This window comes from Rhinoderma darwinii, chromosome 11 (genome assembly GCF_050947455.1).
Source record: "Rhinoderma darwinii isolate aRhiDar2 chromosome 11, aRhiDar2.hap1, whole genome shotgun sequence".
Classification (NCBI taxonomy): Eukaryota; Metazoa; Chordata; class Amphibia; order Anura; family Rhinodermatidae; genus Rhinoderma; species Rhinoderma darwinii.
In genome coordinates, this window is record NC_134697.1 from 85,935,472 (window position 1) to 85,951,836 (window position 16,365).

A 16,365-nucleotide genomic window follows, 5' to 3' on the forward strand; every position below is an offset into this window, starting at 1 on the left:
GGGGCTAATACTGCGCGAGGGGCAGCTACAGGGGCATAATACTGCGCGAGGGGCAGCTACAGGGGCATAATACTGCGCGAGGGGCAGCTACAGGGGCATAATACTGCGCGAGGGGCAGCTACAGGGGCATAATACTGCGCGAGGGGCAGCTACAGGGGCATAATACTGCGCGAGGGGCAGCTACAGGGGCGCGTAATACTGCGCGAGGGGCAGCTACAGGGGCGCGTAATACTGCGCGAGGGGCAGCTACAGGGGCGCGTAATACTGCGCGAGGGGCAGCTACAGGGGCGCGTAATACTGCGCGAGGGGCAGCTACAGGGGCGCGTAATACTGCGCGAGGGGCAGCTACAGGGGCGCGTAATACTGCGCGAGGGGCAGCTACAGGGGCGCGTAATACTGCGCGAGGGGCAGCTACAGGGGCGCGTAATACTGCGCGAGGGGCAGCTACAGGGGCGCGTAATACTGCGCGAGGGGCAGCTACAGGGGCGCGTAATACTGCGCGAGGGGCAGCTACAGGGGCGCGTAATACTGCGCGAGGGGCAGCTACAGGGGCGCGTAATACTGCGCGAGGGGCAGCTACAGGGGCGCGTAATACTGCGCGAGGGGCAGCTACAGGGGCGCGTAATACTGCGCGAGGGGCAGCTACAGGGGCGCGTAATACTGCGCGAGGGGCAGCTACTGGGGCGCGTAATACTGCGCGAGGGGCAGCTACAGGGGCGCGTAATACTGCGCGAGGGGCAGCTACAGGGGCGCGTAATACTGCGCGAGGGGCAGCTACAGGGGCGCGTAATACTGCGCGAGGGGCAGCTACAGGGGCGCGTAATACTGCGCGAGGGGCAGCTACAGGGGCGCGTAATACTGCGCGAGGGGCAGCTACAGGGGCGCGTAATACTGCGCGAGGGGCAGCTACAGGGGCGCGTAATACTGCGCGAGGGGCAGCTACAGGGGCGCGTAATACTGCGCGAGGGGCAGCTACAGGGGCGCGTAATACTGCGCGAGGGGCAGCTACAGGGGCGCGTAATACTGCGCGAGGGGCAGCTACAGGGGCGCGTAATACTGCGCGAGGGGCAGCTACAGGGGCGCGTAATACTGCGCGAGGGGCAGCTACAGGGGCGCGTAATACTGCGCGAGGGGCAGCTACAGGGGCGCGTAATACTGCGCGAGGGGCAGCTACAGGGGCGCGTAATACTGCGCGAGGGGCAGCTACAGGGGCGCGTAATACTGCGCGAGGGGCAGCTACAGGGGCGCGTAATACTGCGCGAGGGGCAGCTACAGGGGCGCGTAATACTGCGCGAGGGGCAGCTACAGGGGCGCGTAGTACTGCGCGAGGGGCAGCTACAGGGGCGCGTAGTACTGCGCGAGGGGCAGCTACAGGGGCGCGTAGTACTGCGCGAGGGGCAGCTACAGGGGCGCGTAGTACTGCGCGAGGGGCAGCTACAGGGGCGCGTAGTACTGCGCGAGGGGCAGCTACAGGGGCGCGTAGTACTGCGCGAGGGGCAGCTACAGGGGCGCGTAGTACTGCGCGAGGGGCAGCTACAGGGGCGCGTAGTACTGCGCGAGGGGCAGCTACAGGGGCGCGTAGTACTGCGCGAGGGGCAGCTACAGGGGCGCGTAGTACTGCGCGAGGGGCAGCTACAGGGGCGCGTAGTACTGCGCGAGGGGCAGCTACAGGGGCGCGTAGTACTGCGCGAGGGGCAGCTACAGGGGCGCGTAGTACTGCGCGAGGGGCAGCTACAGGGGCGCGTAGTACTGCGCGAGGGGCAGCTACAGGGGCGCGTAGTACTGCGCGAGGGGCAGCTACAGGGGCGCGTAGTACTGCGCGAGGGGCAGCTACAGGGGCGCGTAGTACTGCGCGAGGGGCAGCTACAGGGGCGCGTAGTACTGCGCGAGGGGCAGCTACAGGGGCGCGTAGTACTGCGCGAGGGGCAGCTACAGGGGCGCGTAGTACTGCGCGAGGGGCAGCTACAGGGGCGCGTAGTACTGCGCGAGGGGCAGCTACAGGGGCGCGTAGAACTGCGCGAGGGGCAGCTACAGGGGCGCGTAGTACTGCGCGAGGGGCAGCTACAGGGGCGCGTAGTACTGCGCGAGGGGCAGCTACAGGGGCGCGTAGTACTGCGCGAGGGGCAGCTACAGGGGCGCGTAGTACTGCGCGAGGGGCAGCTACAGGGGCGCGTAGTACTGCGCGAGGGGCAGCTACAGGGGCGCGTAGTACTGCGCGAGGGGCAGCTACAGGGGCGCGTAGTACTGCGCGAGGGGCAGCTACAGGGGCGCGTAGTACTGCGCGAGGGGCAGCTACAGGGGCGCGTAGTACTGCGCGAGGGGCAGCTACAGGGGCGCGTAGTACTGCGCGAGGGGCAGCTACAGGGGCGCGTAGTACTGCGCGAGGGGCAGCTACAGGGGCGCGTAGTACTGCGCGAGGGGCAGCTACAGGGGCGCGTAGTACTGCGCGAGGGGCAGCTACAGGGGCGCGTAGTACTGCGCGAGGGGCAGCTACAGGGGCGCGTAGTACTGCGCGAGGGGCAGCTACAGGGGCGCGTAGTACTGCGCGAGGGGCAGCTACAGGGGCGCGTAGTACTGCGCGAGGGGCAGCTACAGGGGCGCGTAGTACTGCGCGAGGGGCAGCTACAGGGGCGCGTAGTACTGCGCGAGGGGCAGCTACAGGGGCGCGTAGTACTGCGCGAGGGGCAGCTACAGGGGCGCGTAGTACTGCGCGAGGGGCAGCTACAGGGGCGCGTAGTACTGCGCGAGGGGCAGCTACAGGGGCGCGTAGTACTGCGCGAGGGGCAGCTACAGGGGCGCGTAGTACTGCGCGAGGGGCAGCTACAGGGGCGCGTAGTACTGCGCGAGGGGCGGCTACAGGGGCGCGTAGTACTGCGCGAGGGGCGGCTACAGGGGCGCGTAGTACTGCGCGAGGGGCGGCTACAGGGGCGCGTAGTACTGCGCGAGGGGCGGCTACAGGGGCGCGTAGTACTGCGCGAGGGGCGGCTACAGGGGCGCGTAGTACTGCGCGAGGGGCGGCTACAGGGGCGCGTAGTACTGCGCGAGGGGCGGCTACAGGGGCGCGTAGTACTGCGCGAGGGGCGGCTACAGGGGCGCGTAGTACTGCGCGAGGGGCGGCTACAGGGGCGCGTAGTACTGCGCGAGGGGCGGCTACAGGGGCGCGTAGTACTGCGCGAGGGGCGGCTACAGGGGCGCGTAGTACTGCGCGAGGGGCGGCTACAGGGGCGCGTAGTACTGCGCGAGGGGCGGCTACAGGGGCGCGTAGTACTGCGCGAGGGGCGGCTACAGGGGCGCGTAGTACTGCGCGAGGGGCGGCTACAGGGGCGCGTAGTACTGCGCGAGGGGCGGCTACAGGGGCGCGTAGTACTGCGCGAGGGGCGGCTACAGGGGCGCGTAGTACTGCGCGAGGGGCGGCTACAGGGGCGCGTAGTACTGCGCGAGGGGCGGCTACAGGGGCGCGTAGTACTGCGCGAGGGGCGGCTACAGGGGCGCGTAGTACTGCGCGAGGGGCGGCTACAGGGGCGCGTAGTACTGCGCGAGGGGCGGCTACAGGGGCGCGTAGTACTGCGCGAGGGGCGGCTACAGGGGCGCGTAGTACTGCGCGAGGGGCGGCTACAGGGGCGCGTAGTACTGCGCGAGGGGCGGCTACAGGGGCGCGTAGTACTGCGCGAGGGGCGGCTACAGGGGCGCGTAGTACTGCGCGAGGGGCGGCTACAGGGGCGCGTAGTACTGCGCGAGGGGCGGCTACAGGGGCGCGTAGTACTGCGCGAGGGGCGGCTACAGGGGCGCGTAGTACTGCGCGAGGGGCGGCTACAGGGGCGCGTAGTACTGCGCGAGGGGCGGCTACAGGGGCGCGTAGTACTGCGCGAGGGGCGGCTACAGGGGCGCGTAGTACTGCGCGAGGGGCGGCTACAGGGGCGCGTAGTACTGCGCGAGGGGCGGCTACAGGGGCGCGTAGTACTGCGCGAGGGGCGGCTACAGGGGCGCGTAGTACTGCGCGAGGGGCGGCTACAGGGGCGCGTAGTACTGCGCGAGGGGCGGCTACAGGGGCGCGTAGTACTGCGCGAGGGGCGGCTACAGGGGCGCGTAGTACTGCGCGAGGGGCGGCTACAGGGGCGCGTAGTACTGCGCGAGGGGCGGCTACAGGGGCGCGTAGTACTGCGCGAGGGGCGGCTACAGGGGCGCGTAGTACTGCGCGAGGGGCGGCTACAGGGGCGCGTAGTACTGCGCGAGGGGCGGCTACAGGGGCGCGTAGTACTGCGCGAGGGGCGGCTACAGGGGCGCGTAGTACTGCGCGAGGGGCGGCTACAGGGGCGCGTAGTACTGCGCGAGGGGCGGCTACAGGGGCGCGTAGTACTGCGCGAGGGGCGGCTACAGGGGCGCGTAGTACTGCGCGAGGGGCGGCTACAGGGGCGCGTAGTACTGCGCGAGGGGCGGCTACAGGGGCGCGTAGTACTGCGCGAGGGGCGGCTACAGGGGCGCGTAGTACTGCGCGAGGGGCGGCTACAGGGGCGCGTAGTACTGCGCGAGGGGCGGCTACAGGGGCGCGTAGTACTGCGCGAGGGGCGGCTACAGGGGCGCGTAGTACTGCGCGAGGGGCGGCTACAGGGGCGCGTAGTACTGCGCGAGGGGCGGCTACAGGGGCGCGTAGTACTGCGCGAGGGGCGGCTACAGGGGCGCGTAGTACTGCGCGAGGGGCGGCTACAGGGGCGCGTAGTACTGCGCGAGGGGCGGCTACAGGGGCGCGTAGTACTGCGCGAGGGGCGGCTACAGGGGCGCGTAGTACTGCGCGAGGGGCGGCTACAGGGGCGCGTAGTACTGCGCGAGGGGCGGCTACAGGGGCGCGTAGTACTGCGCGAGGGGCGGCTACAGGGGCGCGTAGTACTGCGCGAGGGGCGGCTACAGGGGCGCGTAGTACTGCGCGAGGGGCGGCTACAGGGGCGCGTAGTACTGCGCGAGGGGCGGCTACAGGGGCGCGTAGTACTGCGCGAGGGGCGGCTACAGGGGCGCGTAATACTGCGCGAGGGGCGGCTACAGGGGCATAATGCTGCGCGAGGGGCGGCTACAGGGGCATAATGCTGCGCGAGGGGCGGCTACAGGGGCATAATGCTGCGCGAGGGGCGGCTACAGGGGCATAATGCTGCGCGAGGGGCGGCTACAGGGGCATAATGCTGCGTGTGGGGCGGCTACAGGGGCTTAATGCTGCGTGAGGGGCGGCTACAGGGGCATAATACTGTGAGGGGCGGCTATAGGGCATAATGCCGTGTGAGGGGCAGCTATATGGGCGTAATGCCGTGTGAGGGGCAGCTATATGGGCGTAATGCCGTGTGAGGGGCAGCTATAGGGGCGTAATACCGTGTGAGGGGCAGCTATAGGGGCGTAATACCGTGTGAGGGGCAGCTATAGGGGCGTAATACCGTGTGAGGGGCAGCTATAGGGGCATAATACCGTGTGAGGTGCAGCTATAGGGGCAGTGTCGGGGGGTATATTCTGTACAGTAGTCTCAGAGGATCTAGATTAATTCAATGGTGTGACATGCAATAAGGGCGTGGCCTAAACCGTTAATTAATTGTGATTTTGATTTAGGCCATAATTGCCCAGCCCTCCCGCCATGTATAGCAGTTTCATACGTCCGGGTCATGTGTTCGGTGGATACAAACACTACAATGTGAATAAAGCCTTCAGGAGGATGTCGGATGGATTACAGGACTTTGATCGTCTTTGTTTATGGGCTGCCGGCAATGATTGGCTGAAGCGGTCACACACCGCCACGTCACTGCTGGCAGCCAGTAAAAAACAAAACGGTGGCTGATCACGACAGGAGTTGCGATGGATTTGAGGGGAATTTAACCCTTTCCCGCTTTTGGGCGTGACTGTACGTCCAAATTCAAGGTGCTTTCCCGCACACGGGCGCACAGTCACACCCTGTAGATGAAGTCGGCACAGGAGCTGTGTGCGCTTCGTCTTCAGCGGCTGTGAGCTGTCATACACAGATGACATCCCGCTGCGATGGCAGTTACCGCCGATCTCAGCCATTTAACCTCTTCAATGCGGCTGTCAATGGCGTCCGCCACTTTAAAGTGGTTGACAGAGGGAGGGAGATCCCTCTGTACCCCCCCAGGCCCCCAGGCTATGGCAACCAGGAAGCTGTTGCTAGGCTCCCTGGTTGCCCAGGTGCGGCAGCCTATCAGGTCCTGTCCGAGGCATGACGTAATAGGTAACTGTCAGATGATGAAAGACATTACAATACACTGCACTACACAAGTACATACAGAAGTAGTGCAGTGTATTGTCCCGGGGATCAGAAGATCAGATCTCCAAGTCCCCAGGTCAGTGTAAAAGAAAAAGTTAAAAAAGTTAAAAAAAAAATGTGAAAGAAAAATCAATAAATAAAAGTTTTAACTAATAAAAATAATAATCGCCGTTTCCCTGATCAACGCCTTTATTATTAGAAGAAAAATGAAAACATGAAAAAAAACTATACATAATAGATATCGCCGCGATCGGAACGGCCTGATCTATAAACATATCACATTATTTTTATGGCACGGTGAACACCGTAAAAATGTTTTAATAAAAAGTGATCAAAAAGTTGCAAGTAACGCAAAATGTCACCAATAGAAACTAGAGTTCGTCACGCATAAAACAAGCCATCCCGCAGCGATATCAACGAAAAACTAAAAAAGTTATGGCTGTCAGAAAATGGCGACTCTAAAACATGATTTTTTTAGAAAAGAGTATTATTATTGTGGGAACGCAGCGAAACGTAAGAAAACGATATAAATTTGGTGTCGCTGTCATCGTATCGCCCGCAGAATAAAGTTACCACGTTGTTATACTGCACGGTGAACACTGTCAAATATAAAAACCGTGCTGGAATGGCTGTTTTTTGGTTTCCTCATCTCCCCAAATTTTTTATAAATAGTGATAAATTAAAAAATCGCATGTACCCCAAAATGGAACCAATAAAAATGACAGCTCGAGACACAAAAAACGCGCCCGCACACGGCTCCGTCACCGGAGAAATAACACGTTATAACTCTCAAAACGCAATGATGCAAAATGACGGCCCAGACTAATTTTTAGGTCCAGTAGAATTTCACTAAATACCCCACATCGTCATCTGCTGGACCCCACAGGTGGACCCCGTAGATGCAGCGGAGATGAGGAAAGTTTAGGGCCTTGTGCGGCTTATAGGGCTAGTGAAGAAGTCAAAGATTAGGCAACACTGGAGCGCAGATATTCTGTATAATACCCAATAATCCCGGCCTGTGCATAAAGGATTGGTTCAAAGCCACACCAATCCATGGATTATTCATTCACCCCATTATTACATCATCCTATTATACCCTGATGCACTCCGCCCAGTATACATATACCCTGATGTACTCCGCCCAGCTTACATATACCCTGATGTACTCCGCCCAGCTTACATATATCCTGATGTACTCCTCACAGCTTACATATACCCTGATGTACTCCGCCCAGCTTACATATACCCTGATGTACTCCGCCCAGCTTACATATACCCTGATGTACTCCGCCCAGCTTACATATACCCTGATGTACTCCGCCCAGCTTACATATATCCTGATGTACTCCTCCCAGCTTACATATACCCTGATGTACTCCGCCCAGCTTACATATACCCTGATGTACTCCGCCCAGCTTACATATACCCTGATGTACTCCGCCCAGCTTACATATACCCTGATGTACTCCGCCCAGCTTACATATATCCTGATGTACTCCTCACAGTTTACATATACCCTGATGTACTCCGCCCAGCTTACATATACCCTGATGTACTCCGCCCAGCTTACATATACCCTGATGTACTCCGCCCAGCTTACATATACCCTGATGTACTCCGCCCAGCTTACATATATCCTGATGTACTCCGCCCAGTATACATATACCCTGATGTACTCTGCCCAGTTTACATATACCCTGATGTACTCCGCCCAGCTTACATATACCCTGATGTACTCCGCCCAGCTTACATATACCCTGATGTACTCCGCCCAGCTTACATATACCCTGATGTACTCCGCCCAGCTTACATATACCCTGATGTACTCCTCCCAGCTTACATATACCCTGATGTACTCCGCCCAGCTTACATATACCCTGATGTACTCCGCCCAGCTTACATATACTCTGATGTACTCCGCCCAGCTTACATATACTCTGATGTACTCCTCCCAGCTTACATATACCCTGATGTACTCCGCCCAGCTTACATATACCCTGATGTACTCCTCACATATTACATATATCCTGATGTACTCCTCACATATTACATATACCCTGATGTACTCCTCCCAGCTTACATATACCCTGATGTACTCCGCCCATATTACATATACCCTGATGTACTCCTCACATATTACATATACCCTGATGTACTCCTCACATATTACATATATCCTGATGTACTCCTCACATATTACATATACCCTGATGTACTCCTCCCAGCTTACATATACCCTGATGTACTCCTCACATATTACATATACCCTGATGTACTCCTCACATATTACATATACCCTGATGTACTCCTCACATATTACATATACCCTGATGTACTCCTCACATATTACATATACCCTGATGTACTCCGCCCAGTTTACATATACCCTGATGCACTCCGCCCAGCTTACATATACCCTGATGTACTCCGCCCAGCTTACATATACCCTGATGTACTCCTCACATATTACATATACCCTGATGTACTCCTCACATATTACATATACCCTGATGTACTCCTCACATATTACATATACCCTGATGTACTCCACCCAGCTTACATATACCCTGATGTACTCCTCACATATTACATATACCCTGATGTACTCCTCACAGCTTACATATACCCTGATGTACTCCTCACATATTACATATACCCTGATGTACTCCTCACATATTACATATACCCTGATGTACTCCACCCAGCATACATATACCCTGATGTACTCTGCACAGCTTACATATACCCTGATGTACTCCTCACAGCTTACATATACCCTGATGTACTCCGCCCAGCTTACATATACCCTGATGTACTCCTCACATATTACATATATCCTGATGTACTCCTCACATATTACATATACCCTGATGTACTCCTCACATATTACATATACCCTGATGTACTCCTCACATATTACATATACCCTGATGTACTCCGCCCAGTTTACATATACCCTGATGCACTCCGCCCAGCTTACATATACCCTGATGTACTCCGCCCAGCTTACATATACCCTGATGTACTCCGCCCAGATTACATATACCCTGATGTACTCCGCACAGTTTACATATACCCTGATGTACTCCGCCCAGTTTACATATACCCTGATGTACTCCGCCCAGCTTACATATACCCTGATGTACTCCGCCCAGCTTACATATACCCTGATGTACTCCGCCCAGCTTACATATACCCTGATGTACTCCTCCCAGCTTACATATACCCTGATGTACTCCGCCCAGCTTACATATACCCTGATGTACTCCTCACATATTACATATATCCTGATGTACTCCTCACATATTACATATACCCTGATGTACTCCTCCCAGCTTACATATACCCTGATGTACTCCTCACATATTACATATACCCTGATGTACTCCTCACATATTACATATACCCTGATGTACTCCTCACATATTACATATACCCTGATGTACTCCGCCCAGTTTACATATACCCTGATGCACTCCGCCCAGCTTACATATACCCTGATGTACTCCGCCCAGCTTACATATACCCTGATGTACTCCTCACATATTACATATACCCTGATGTACTCCTCACATATTACATATACCCTGATGTACTCCACCCAGCTTACATATACCCTGATGTACTCCTCACATATTACATATACCCTGATGTACTCCTCACATATTACATATACCCTGATGTACTCCACCCAGCATACATATACCCTGATGTACTCTGCACAGCTTACATATACCCTGATGTACTCCGCACATATTACATATACCCTGATGTACTCCACCCAGCATACATATACCCTGATGTACTCTGCACAGCTTACATATACCCTGATGTACTCCTCACAGCTTACATATACCCTGATGTACTCCGCCCAGCTTACATATACCCTGATGTACTCCTCACATATTACATATATCCTGATGTACTCCTCACATATTACATATACCCTGATGTACTCCTCACATATTACATATACCCTGATGTACTCCTCACATATTACATATACCCTGATGTACTCCGCCCAGTTTACATATACCCTGATGCACTCCGCCCAGCTTACATATACCCTGATGTACTCCGCCCAGCTTACATATACCCTGATGTACTCCTCACATATTACATATACCCTGATGTACTCCTCACATATTACATATACCCTGATGTACTCCTCACATATTACATATACCCTGATGTACTCCACCCAGCTTACATATACCCTGATGTACTCCGCACATATTACATATACCCTGATGTACTCCACCCAGCATACATATACCCTGATGTACTCTGCACAGCTTACATATACCCTGATGTACTCCGCACATATTACATATACCCTGATGTACTCCTCACATATTACATATACCCTGATGTACTCTGCACAGCTTACATATACCCTGATGTACTCCTCACAGCTTACATATACCCTGATGTACTCCGCCCAGCTTACATATACCCTGATGTACTCCTCACATATTACATATACCCTGATGTACTCCTCACATATTACATATACCCTGATGTACTCCTCACATACTACATATACCCTGATGTACTCCTCACATATTACATATACCCTGATGTACTCCACCCAGCATACATATACCCTGATGTACTCCTCACATATTACATATACCCTGATGTACTCCGCACAGATTACATATACCCTGATGTACTCCGCCCAGCTTACATATACCCTGATGTACTCTGCACAGCTTACATATACCCTGATGTACTCCTCACATATTACATATACCCTGATGTACTCCTCACATATTACATATACCCTGATGTACTCCTCACATATTACATATACCCTGATGTACTCCGCACAGATTACATATACCCTGATGTACTCCTCACATATTACATATACCCTGATGTACTCCTCACAGTTTACATATACCCTGATGTACTCCTCACATATTAGATAAACCCTGATGTACTCCTCACATATTACATATACCCTGATGTACTCCTCACATATTACATATACCCTGATGTACTCCTCACATATTACATATACCCTGATGTACTCCTCACATATTACATATACCCTGATGTACTCCACCCAGCATACATATACCCTGATGTACTCCTCACATATTACATATACCCTGATGTACTCCGCACAGATTACATATACCCTGATGTACTCCGCCCAGCTTACATATACCCTGATGTACTCTGCACAGCTTACATATACCCTGATGTACTCCTCACATATTACATATACCCTGATGTACTCCTCACATATTACATATACCCTGATGTACTCCACACAGATTACATATACCCTGATGTACTCCTCACATATTACATATACCCTGATGTACTCCTCACAGTTTACATATACCCTGATGTACTCCTCACATATTACATATACCCTGATGTACTCCTCACATATTACATATACCCTGATGTACTCCTCACATATTACATATACCCTGATGTACTCCGCACATATTACATATACCCTGATGTACTCCTCACAGCTTACATATACCCTGATGTACTCCGCACAGATTACATATACCCTGATGTACTCCTCACAGCTTACATATATCCTGATGTACTCCTCACATAATACATATACCCTGATGTACTCCTCACAGCTTACATATACCCTGATGTACTCATCACAGCTTACATATACCCTGATGTACTCCTCACAGCTTACATATACCCTGATGTACTCCTCACAGATTACATATACCCTGATGTACTCCTCACATATTACATATACCCTGATGTACTCCTCACATATTACATATACCCTGATGTACTCCTCACATATTACATATACCCTGATGTACTCCGCCCAGTTTACATATACCCTGATGCACTCCGCCCAGCTTACATATACCCTGATGTACTCCGCCCAGCTTACATATACCCTGATGTACTCCTCACATATTACATATACCCTGATGTACTCCTCACATATTACATATACCCTGATGTACTCCTCACATATTACATATACCCTGATGTACTCCACCCAGCTTACATATACCCTGATGTACTCCTCACATATTACATATACCCTGATGTACTCCTCACATATTACATATACCCTGATGTACTCCACCCAGCATACATATACCCTGATGTACTCTGCACAGCTTACATATACCCTGATGTACTCCGCACATATTACATATACCCTGATGTACTCCACCCAGCATACATATACCCTGATGTACTCTGCACAGCTTACATATACCCTGATGTACTCCTCACAGCTTACATATACCCTGATGTACTCCGCCCAGCTTACATATACCCTGATGTACTCCTCACATATTACATATATCCTGATGTACTCCTCACATATTACATATACCCTGATGTACTCCTCACATATTACATATACCCTGATGTACTCCTCACATATTACATATACCCTGATGTACTCCGCCCAGTTTACATATACCCTGATGCACTCCGCCCAGCTTACATATACCCTGATGTACTCCGCCCAGCTTACATATACCCTGATGTACCCCTCACATATTACATATACCCTGATGTACTCCTCACATATTACATATACCCTGATGTACTCCTCACATATTACATATACCCTGATGTACTCCACCCAGCTTACATATACCCTGATGTACTCCGCACATATTACATATACCCTGATGTACTCCACCCAGCATACATATACCCTGATGTACTCTGCACAGCTTACATATACCCTGATGTACTCCGCACATATTACATATACCCTGATGTACTCCTCACATATTACATATACCCTGATGTACTCTGCACAGCTTACATATACCCTGATGTACTCCTCACAGCTTACATATACCCTGATGTACTCCGCCCAGCTTACATATACCCTGATGTACTCCTCACATATTACATATACCCTGATGTACTCCTCACATATTACATATACCCTGATGTACTCCTCACATATTACATATACCCTGATGTACTCCTCACATATTACATATACCCTGATGTACTCCACCCAGCATACATATACCCTGATGTACTCCTCACATATTACATATACCCTGATGTACTCCTCACATATTACATATACCCTGATGTACTCCACCCAGCATACATATACCCTGATGTACTCCTCACATATTACATATACCCTGATGTACTCCTCACAGTTTACATATACCCTGATGTACTCCTCACATATTACATATACCCTGATGTACTCCTCACATATTACATATACCCTGATGTACTCCTCACATATTACATATACCCTGATGTACTCCTCACATATTACATATACCCTGATGTACTCCACCCAGCATACATATACCCTGATGTACTCCTCACAGCTTACATATACCCTGATGTACTCCGCACAGATTACATATACCCTGATGTACTCCTCACAGCTTACATATATCCTGATGTACTCCTCACATAATACATATACCCTGATGTACTCCTCACAGCTTACATATACCCTGATGTACTCATCACAGCTTACATATACCCTGATGTACTCCTCACAGCTTACATATACCCTGATGTACTCCTCACAGATTACATATACCCTGATGTACTCCTCACATATTACATATACCCTGATGTACTCCGCGCATCTTACATATACCCTGATGTTCTCCTCACATATTACATATACCCTGATGCACTCTGCCCGGTTTACATACACTACCGTTCAAAAGTTTATGGTCACTTAGAAATTTCCTTATTTTTGCAAGAAAAGCACAGTTTTTTTCAATGAAGATAACATTAAATTAATCAGAAATACACTCTATACATTGTTAATGTGGTAAATGACTATTCTAGCTGCAAACGTCTGGTTTTTAATGCAATATCTACATAGGTGTATAGAGGCCCATTTCCAGCAACCATCACTCCAGTGTTCTAATGGTACATTGTGTTTGCTAACTGTGTTAGAAGGCTAATGGATGATTAGAAAACACTTGAAAACCCTTGTGCAATTATGTTAGCACCGCTGTAAACAGTTTTGCTGTTTAGAGGAGCTATAGAACTGACCTTCCTTTGAGCTAGTTGAAAATCTGGAGCATCACATTTGTGGGTTCGATTAAACTCTCAAAATGGCTACAAAAAGAGTGCTTTCATGTGAAACTTGACAGTCTATTCTTGTTCTTAGAAATGAAGGCTATTCCATGCGAGAAATTGCCAAGAAACTGAAGATTTCCTACAACGGTGTGTACTACTCCCTTCAGAGGACAGCACACACAGGCTTTAACCAGAGTAGAAAGAGAAGTGGGAGGCCCTGCTGCACAACTGAGCAACAAGACAAGTACATTAGAGTCTCTAGTTTGAGAAATAGACGCCTAACAGGTCCTCAACTGGCAGCTTCATTAAATAGTACCCGCAAAACGCCAGTGTCAATGTCTACAGTGAAGAGGCGACTCCGGGATGCTGGCCTTCAGGGCAGAGTGGCAAAGAAAAGCCATATCTGAGACTGGCTAATAAAAGGAAAAGATTAATATGGGCAAAAGCACACAGACATTGGACAGAGGAAGATTGGAAAAAAGTGTTATGGACAGACGAATGGAAGTTTGAGGTGTTTGGATCACACAGAAGAACATTTGTGAGACGCAGAACAACTGAAAAGATGCTGGAAGAGTGCCTGACGCCATCTGTCAAGCATGGTGGAGGTAATGTCATGGTCTGGGGTTGCTTTGGTGCTGGTAAAGTGGGAGATTTGTACAAGGTAAAAGGGATTTTGAATAAGGAAGGCTATCATTCCATTTTTGAACGCCATGCCATACCCTGTGGACAGCGCTTGATTGGAGCCAATTTCATCCTACAACAGGACATACACACACTAAAACGTTACTACAGCGTCCTGACAATGAATATACATTACCTGCAGCCAGGACGGGATGTTTATTCAGAATCCTGACACTTCTGTAGCGTATCTGTCATATTTACAGTAAGGCAAGCGTAATCTCGCGAGATTACGATGTAACCTGTGATTTCAAACGAGATTACGCTTGCATTGCTGTAAATATCACAGAGACGCTACAGAAGTGTCAGGATTCTGAATACACATCCCGTCCTGGCTGGAGGTAATGTTTATTCACTGTCAGGACACTGCAGTAATGTTATAGTGTGTTTATGTGGCTGCATATAGTGATATAGATATATCGCTATGTGCTGTGTAAATGAATGGAGAGAAGTGTATGACGCTGATTGGCACACGGACAGTATTGCTAAAGAATTCAATTTCTACTACCAATACCTTGATAATATCACACGACTCCTGACGGCCGGGATCCCTGTCTGGACAGGACTGCATAACCTCTTTTTTACTATCCCACTGGGTCCAGATGGGTTTCTGACAGCTTATTACAAAAGATCCTCTGACATCCTGGTTCCCAGATCTATAAAGGTTTTGTAACTCCGTCATGGTCGGTGCTTTCTGGCCTACTGAGATTTCTCTTAATACTGATTTAAAACGGTGGTCTAAGCTTTTGGCAGCCGGGATATCAGAGCAGGGATGCCCCCTCTCCCCAGCGCTTTTCATCCTGATTTATTAAACGCTCCTCCAGAAGATTAGGTAAAACCCCTGATATACAGGGTCTGACAGCCGGTAATTACACCCATATACCACTGTAGCCTCCATGAATGATCCCGTTGTTTTCATTCTAACCCTGTCACGTTGGTTCCCTCCATCCTACAATGGTTTGTTCTATTTGCAAAGTTTCTAACTTTAACCCCTTAGTGACCAGCCTATTTTATACCTAAATGACCAAGCCATTTTTTACGTTTTTCCATCGCCGCATTCTAAGAGCTATAACTTTTTTTTTTTTGTGTCGACATAGCTGTATAAGGTCTTGTTTTTTGCGGGACAAGTTGTATTTTTTAATAGCACCATTTTGGGGTACATATAATTTATTGATTGTTTTTTGCGTTCTAAATCTACGCCGTTTACCGTGTGGTATAAATAACACAATAACTTTATTCAGCGGGTTGTTACGATTGCAACAATACCAATTTGTATAGATTTTGTATGTTTTACTACTTTTACACAGTGAAAACTCTTTTTTTTTTCAAAATTATTTGTTTTTGTGTCTATATTTGAGGAGCAATAACTTTTTTATTTTTCCGCCGATGCAGCT

General features: G+C 51.2%; 1 protein-coding gene across 1 annotated transcript in view; it reads left to right on the plus strand.

Moving 5' to 3' along the window:
• Window positions 1-14,891, plus strand: part of LOC142663761 (gastrula zinc finger protein XlCGF66.1-like) — a 46,339-nt gene extending 31,448 nt beyond the window's left edge. The window contains exon 6 of the mRNA XM_075842593.1: window positions 14,385-14,891. The gene's annotated coding sequence lies outside the window, so the exon portion shown is untranslated. The remainder of the gene's footprint in view (window positions 1-14,384) is intronic.
• The last annotated feature ends 1,474 nt before the right edge of the window (window positions 14,892-16,365 follow it).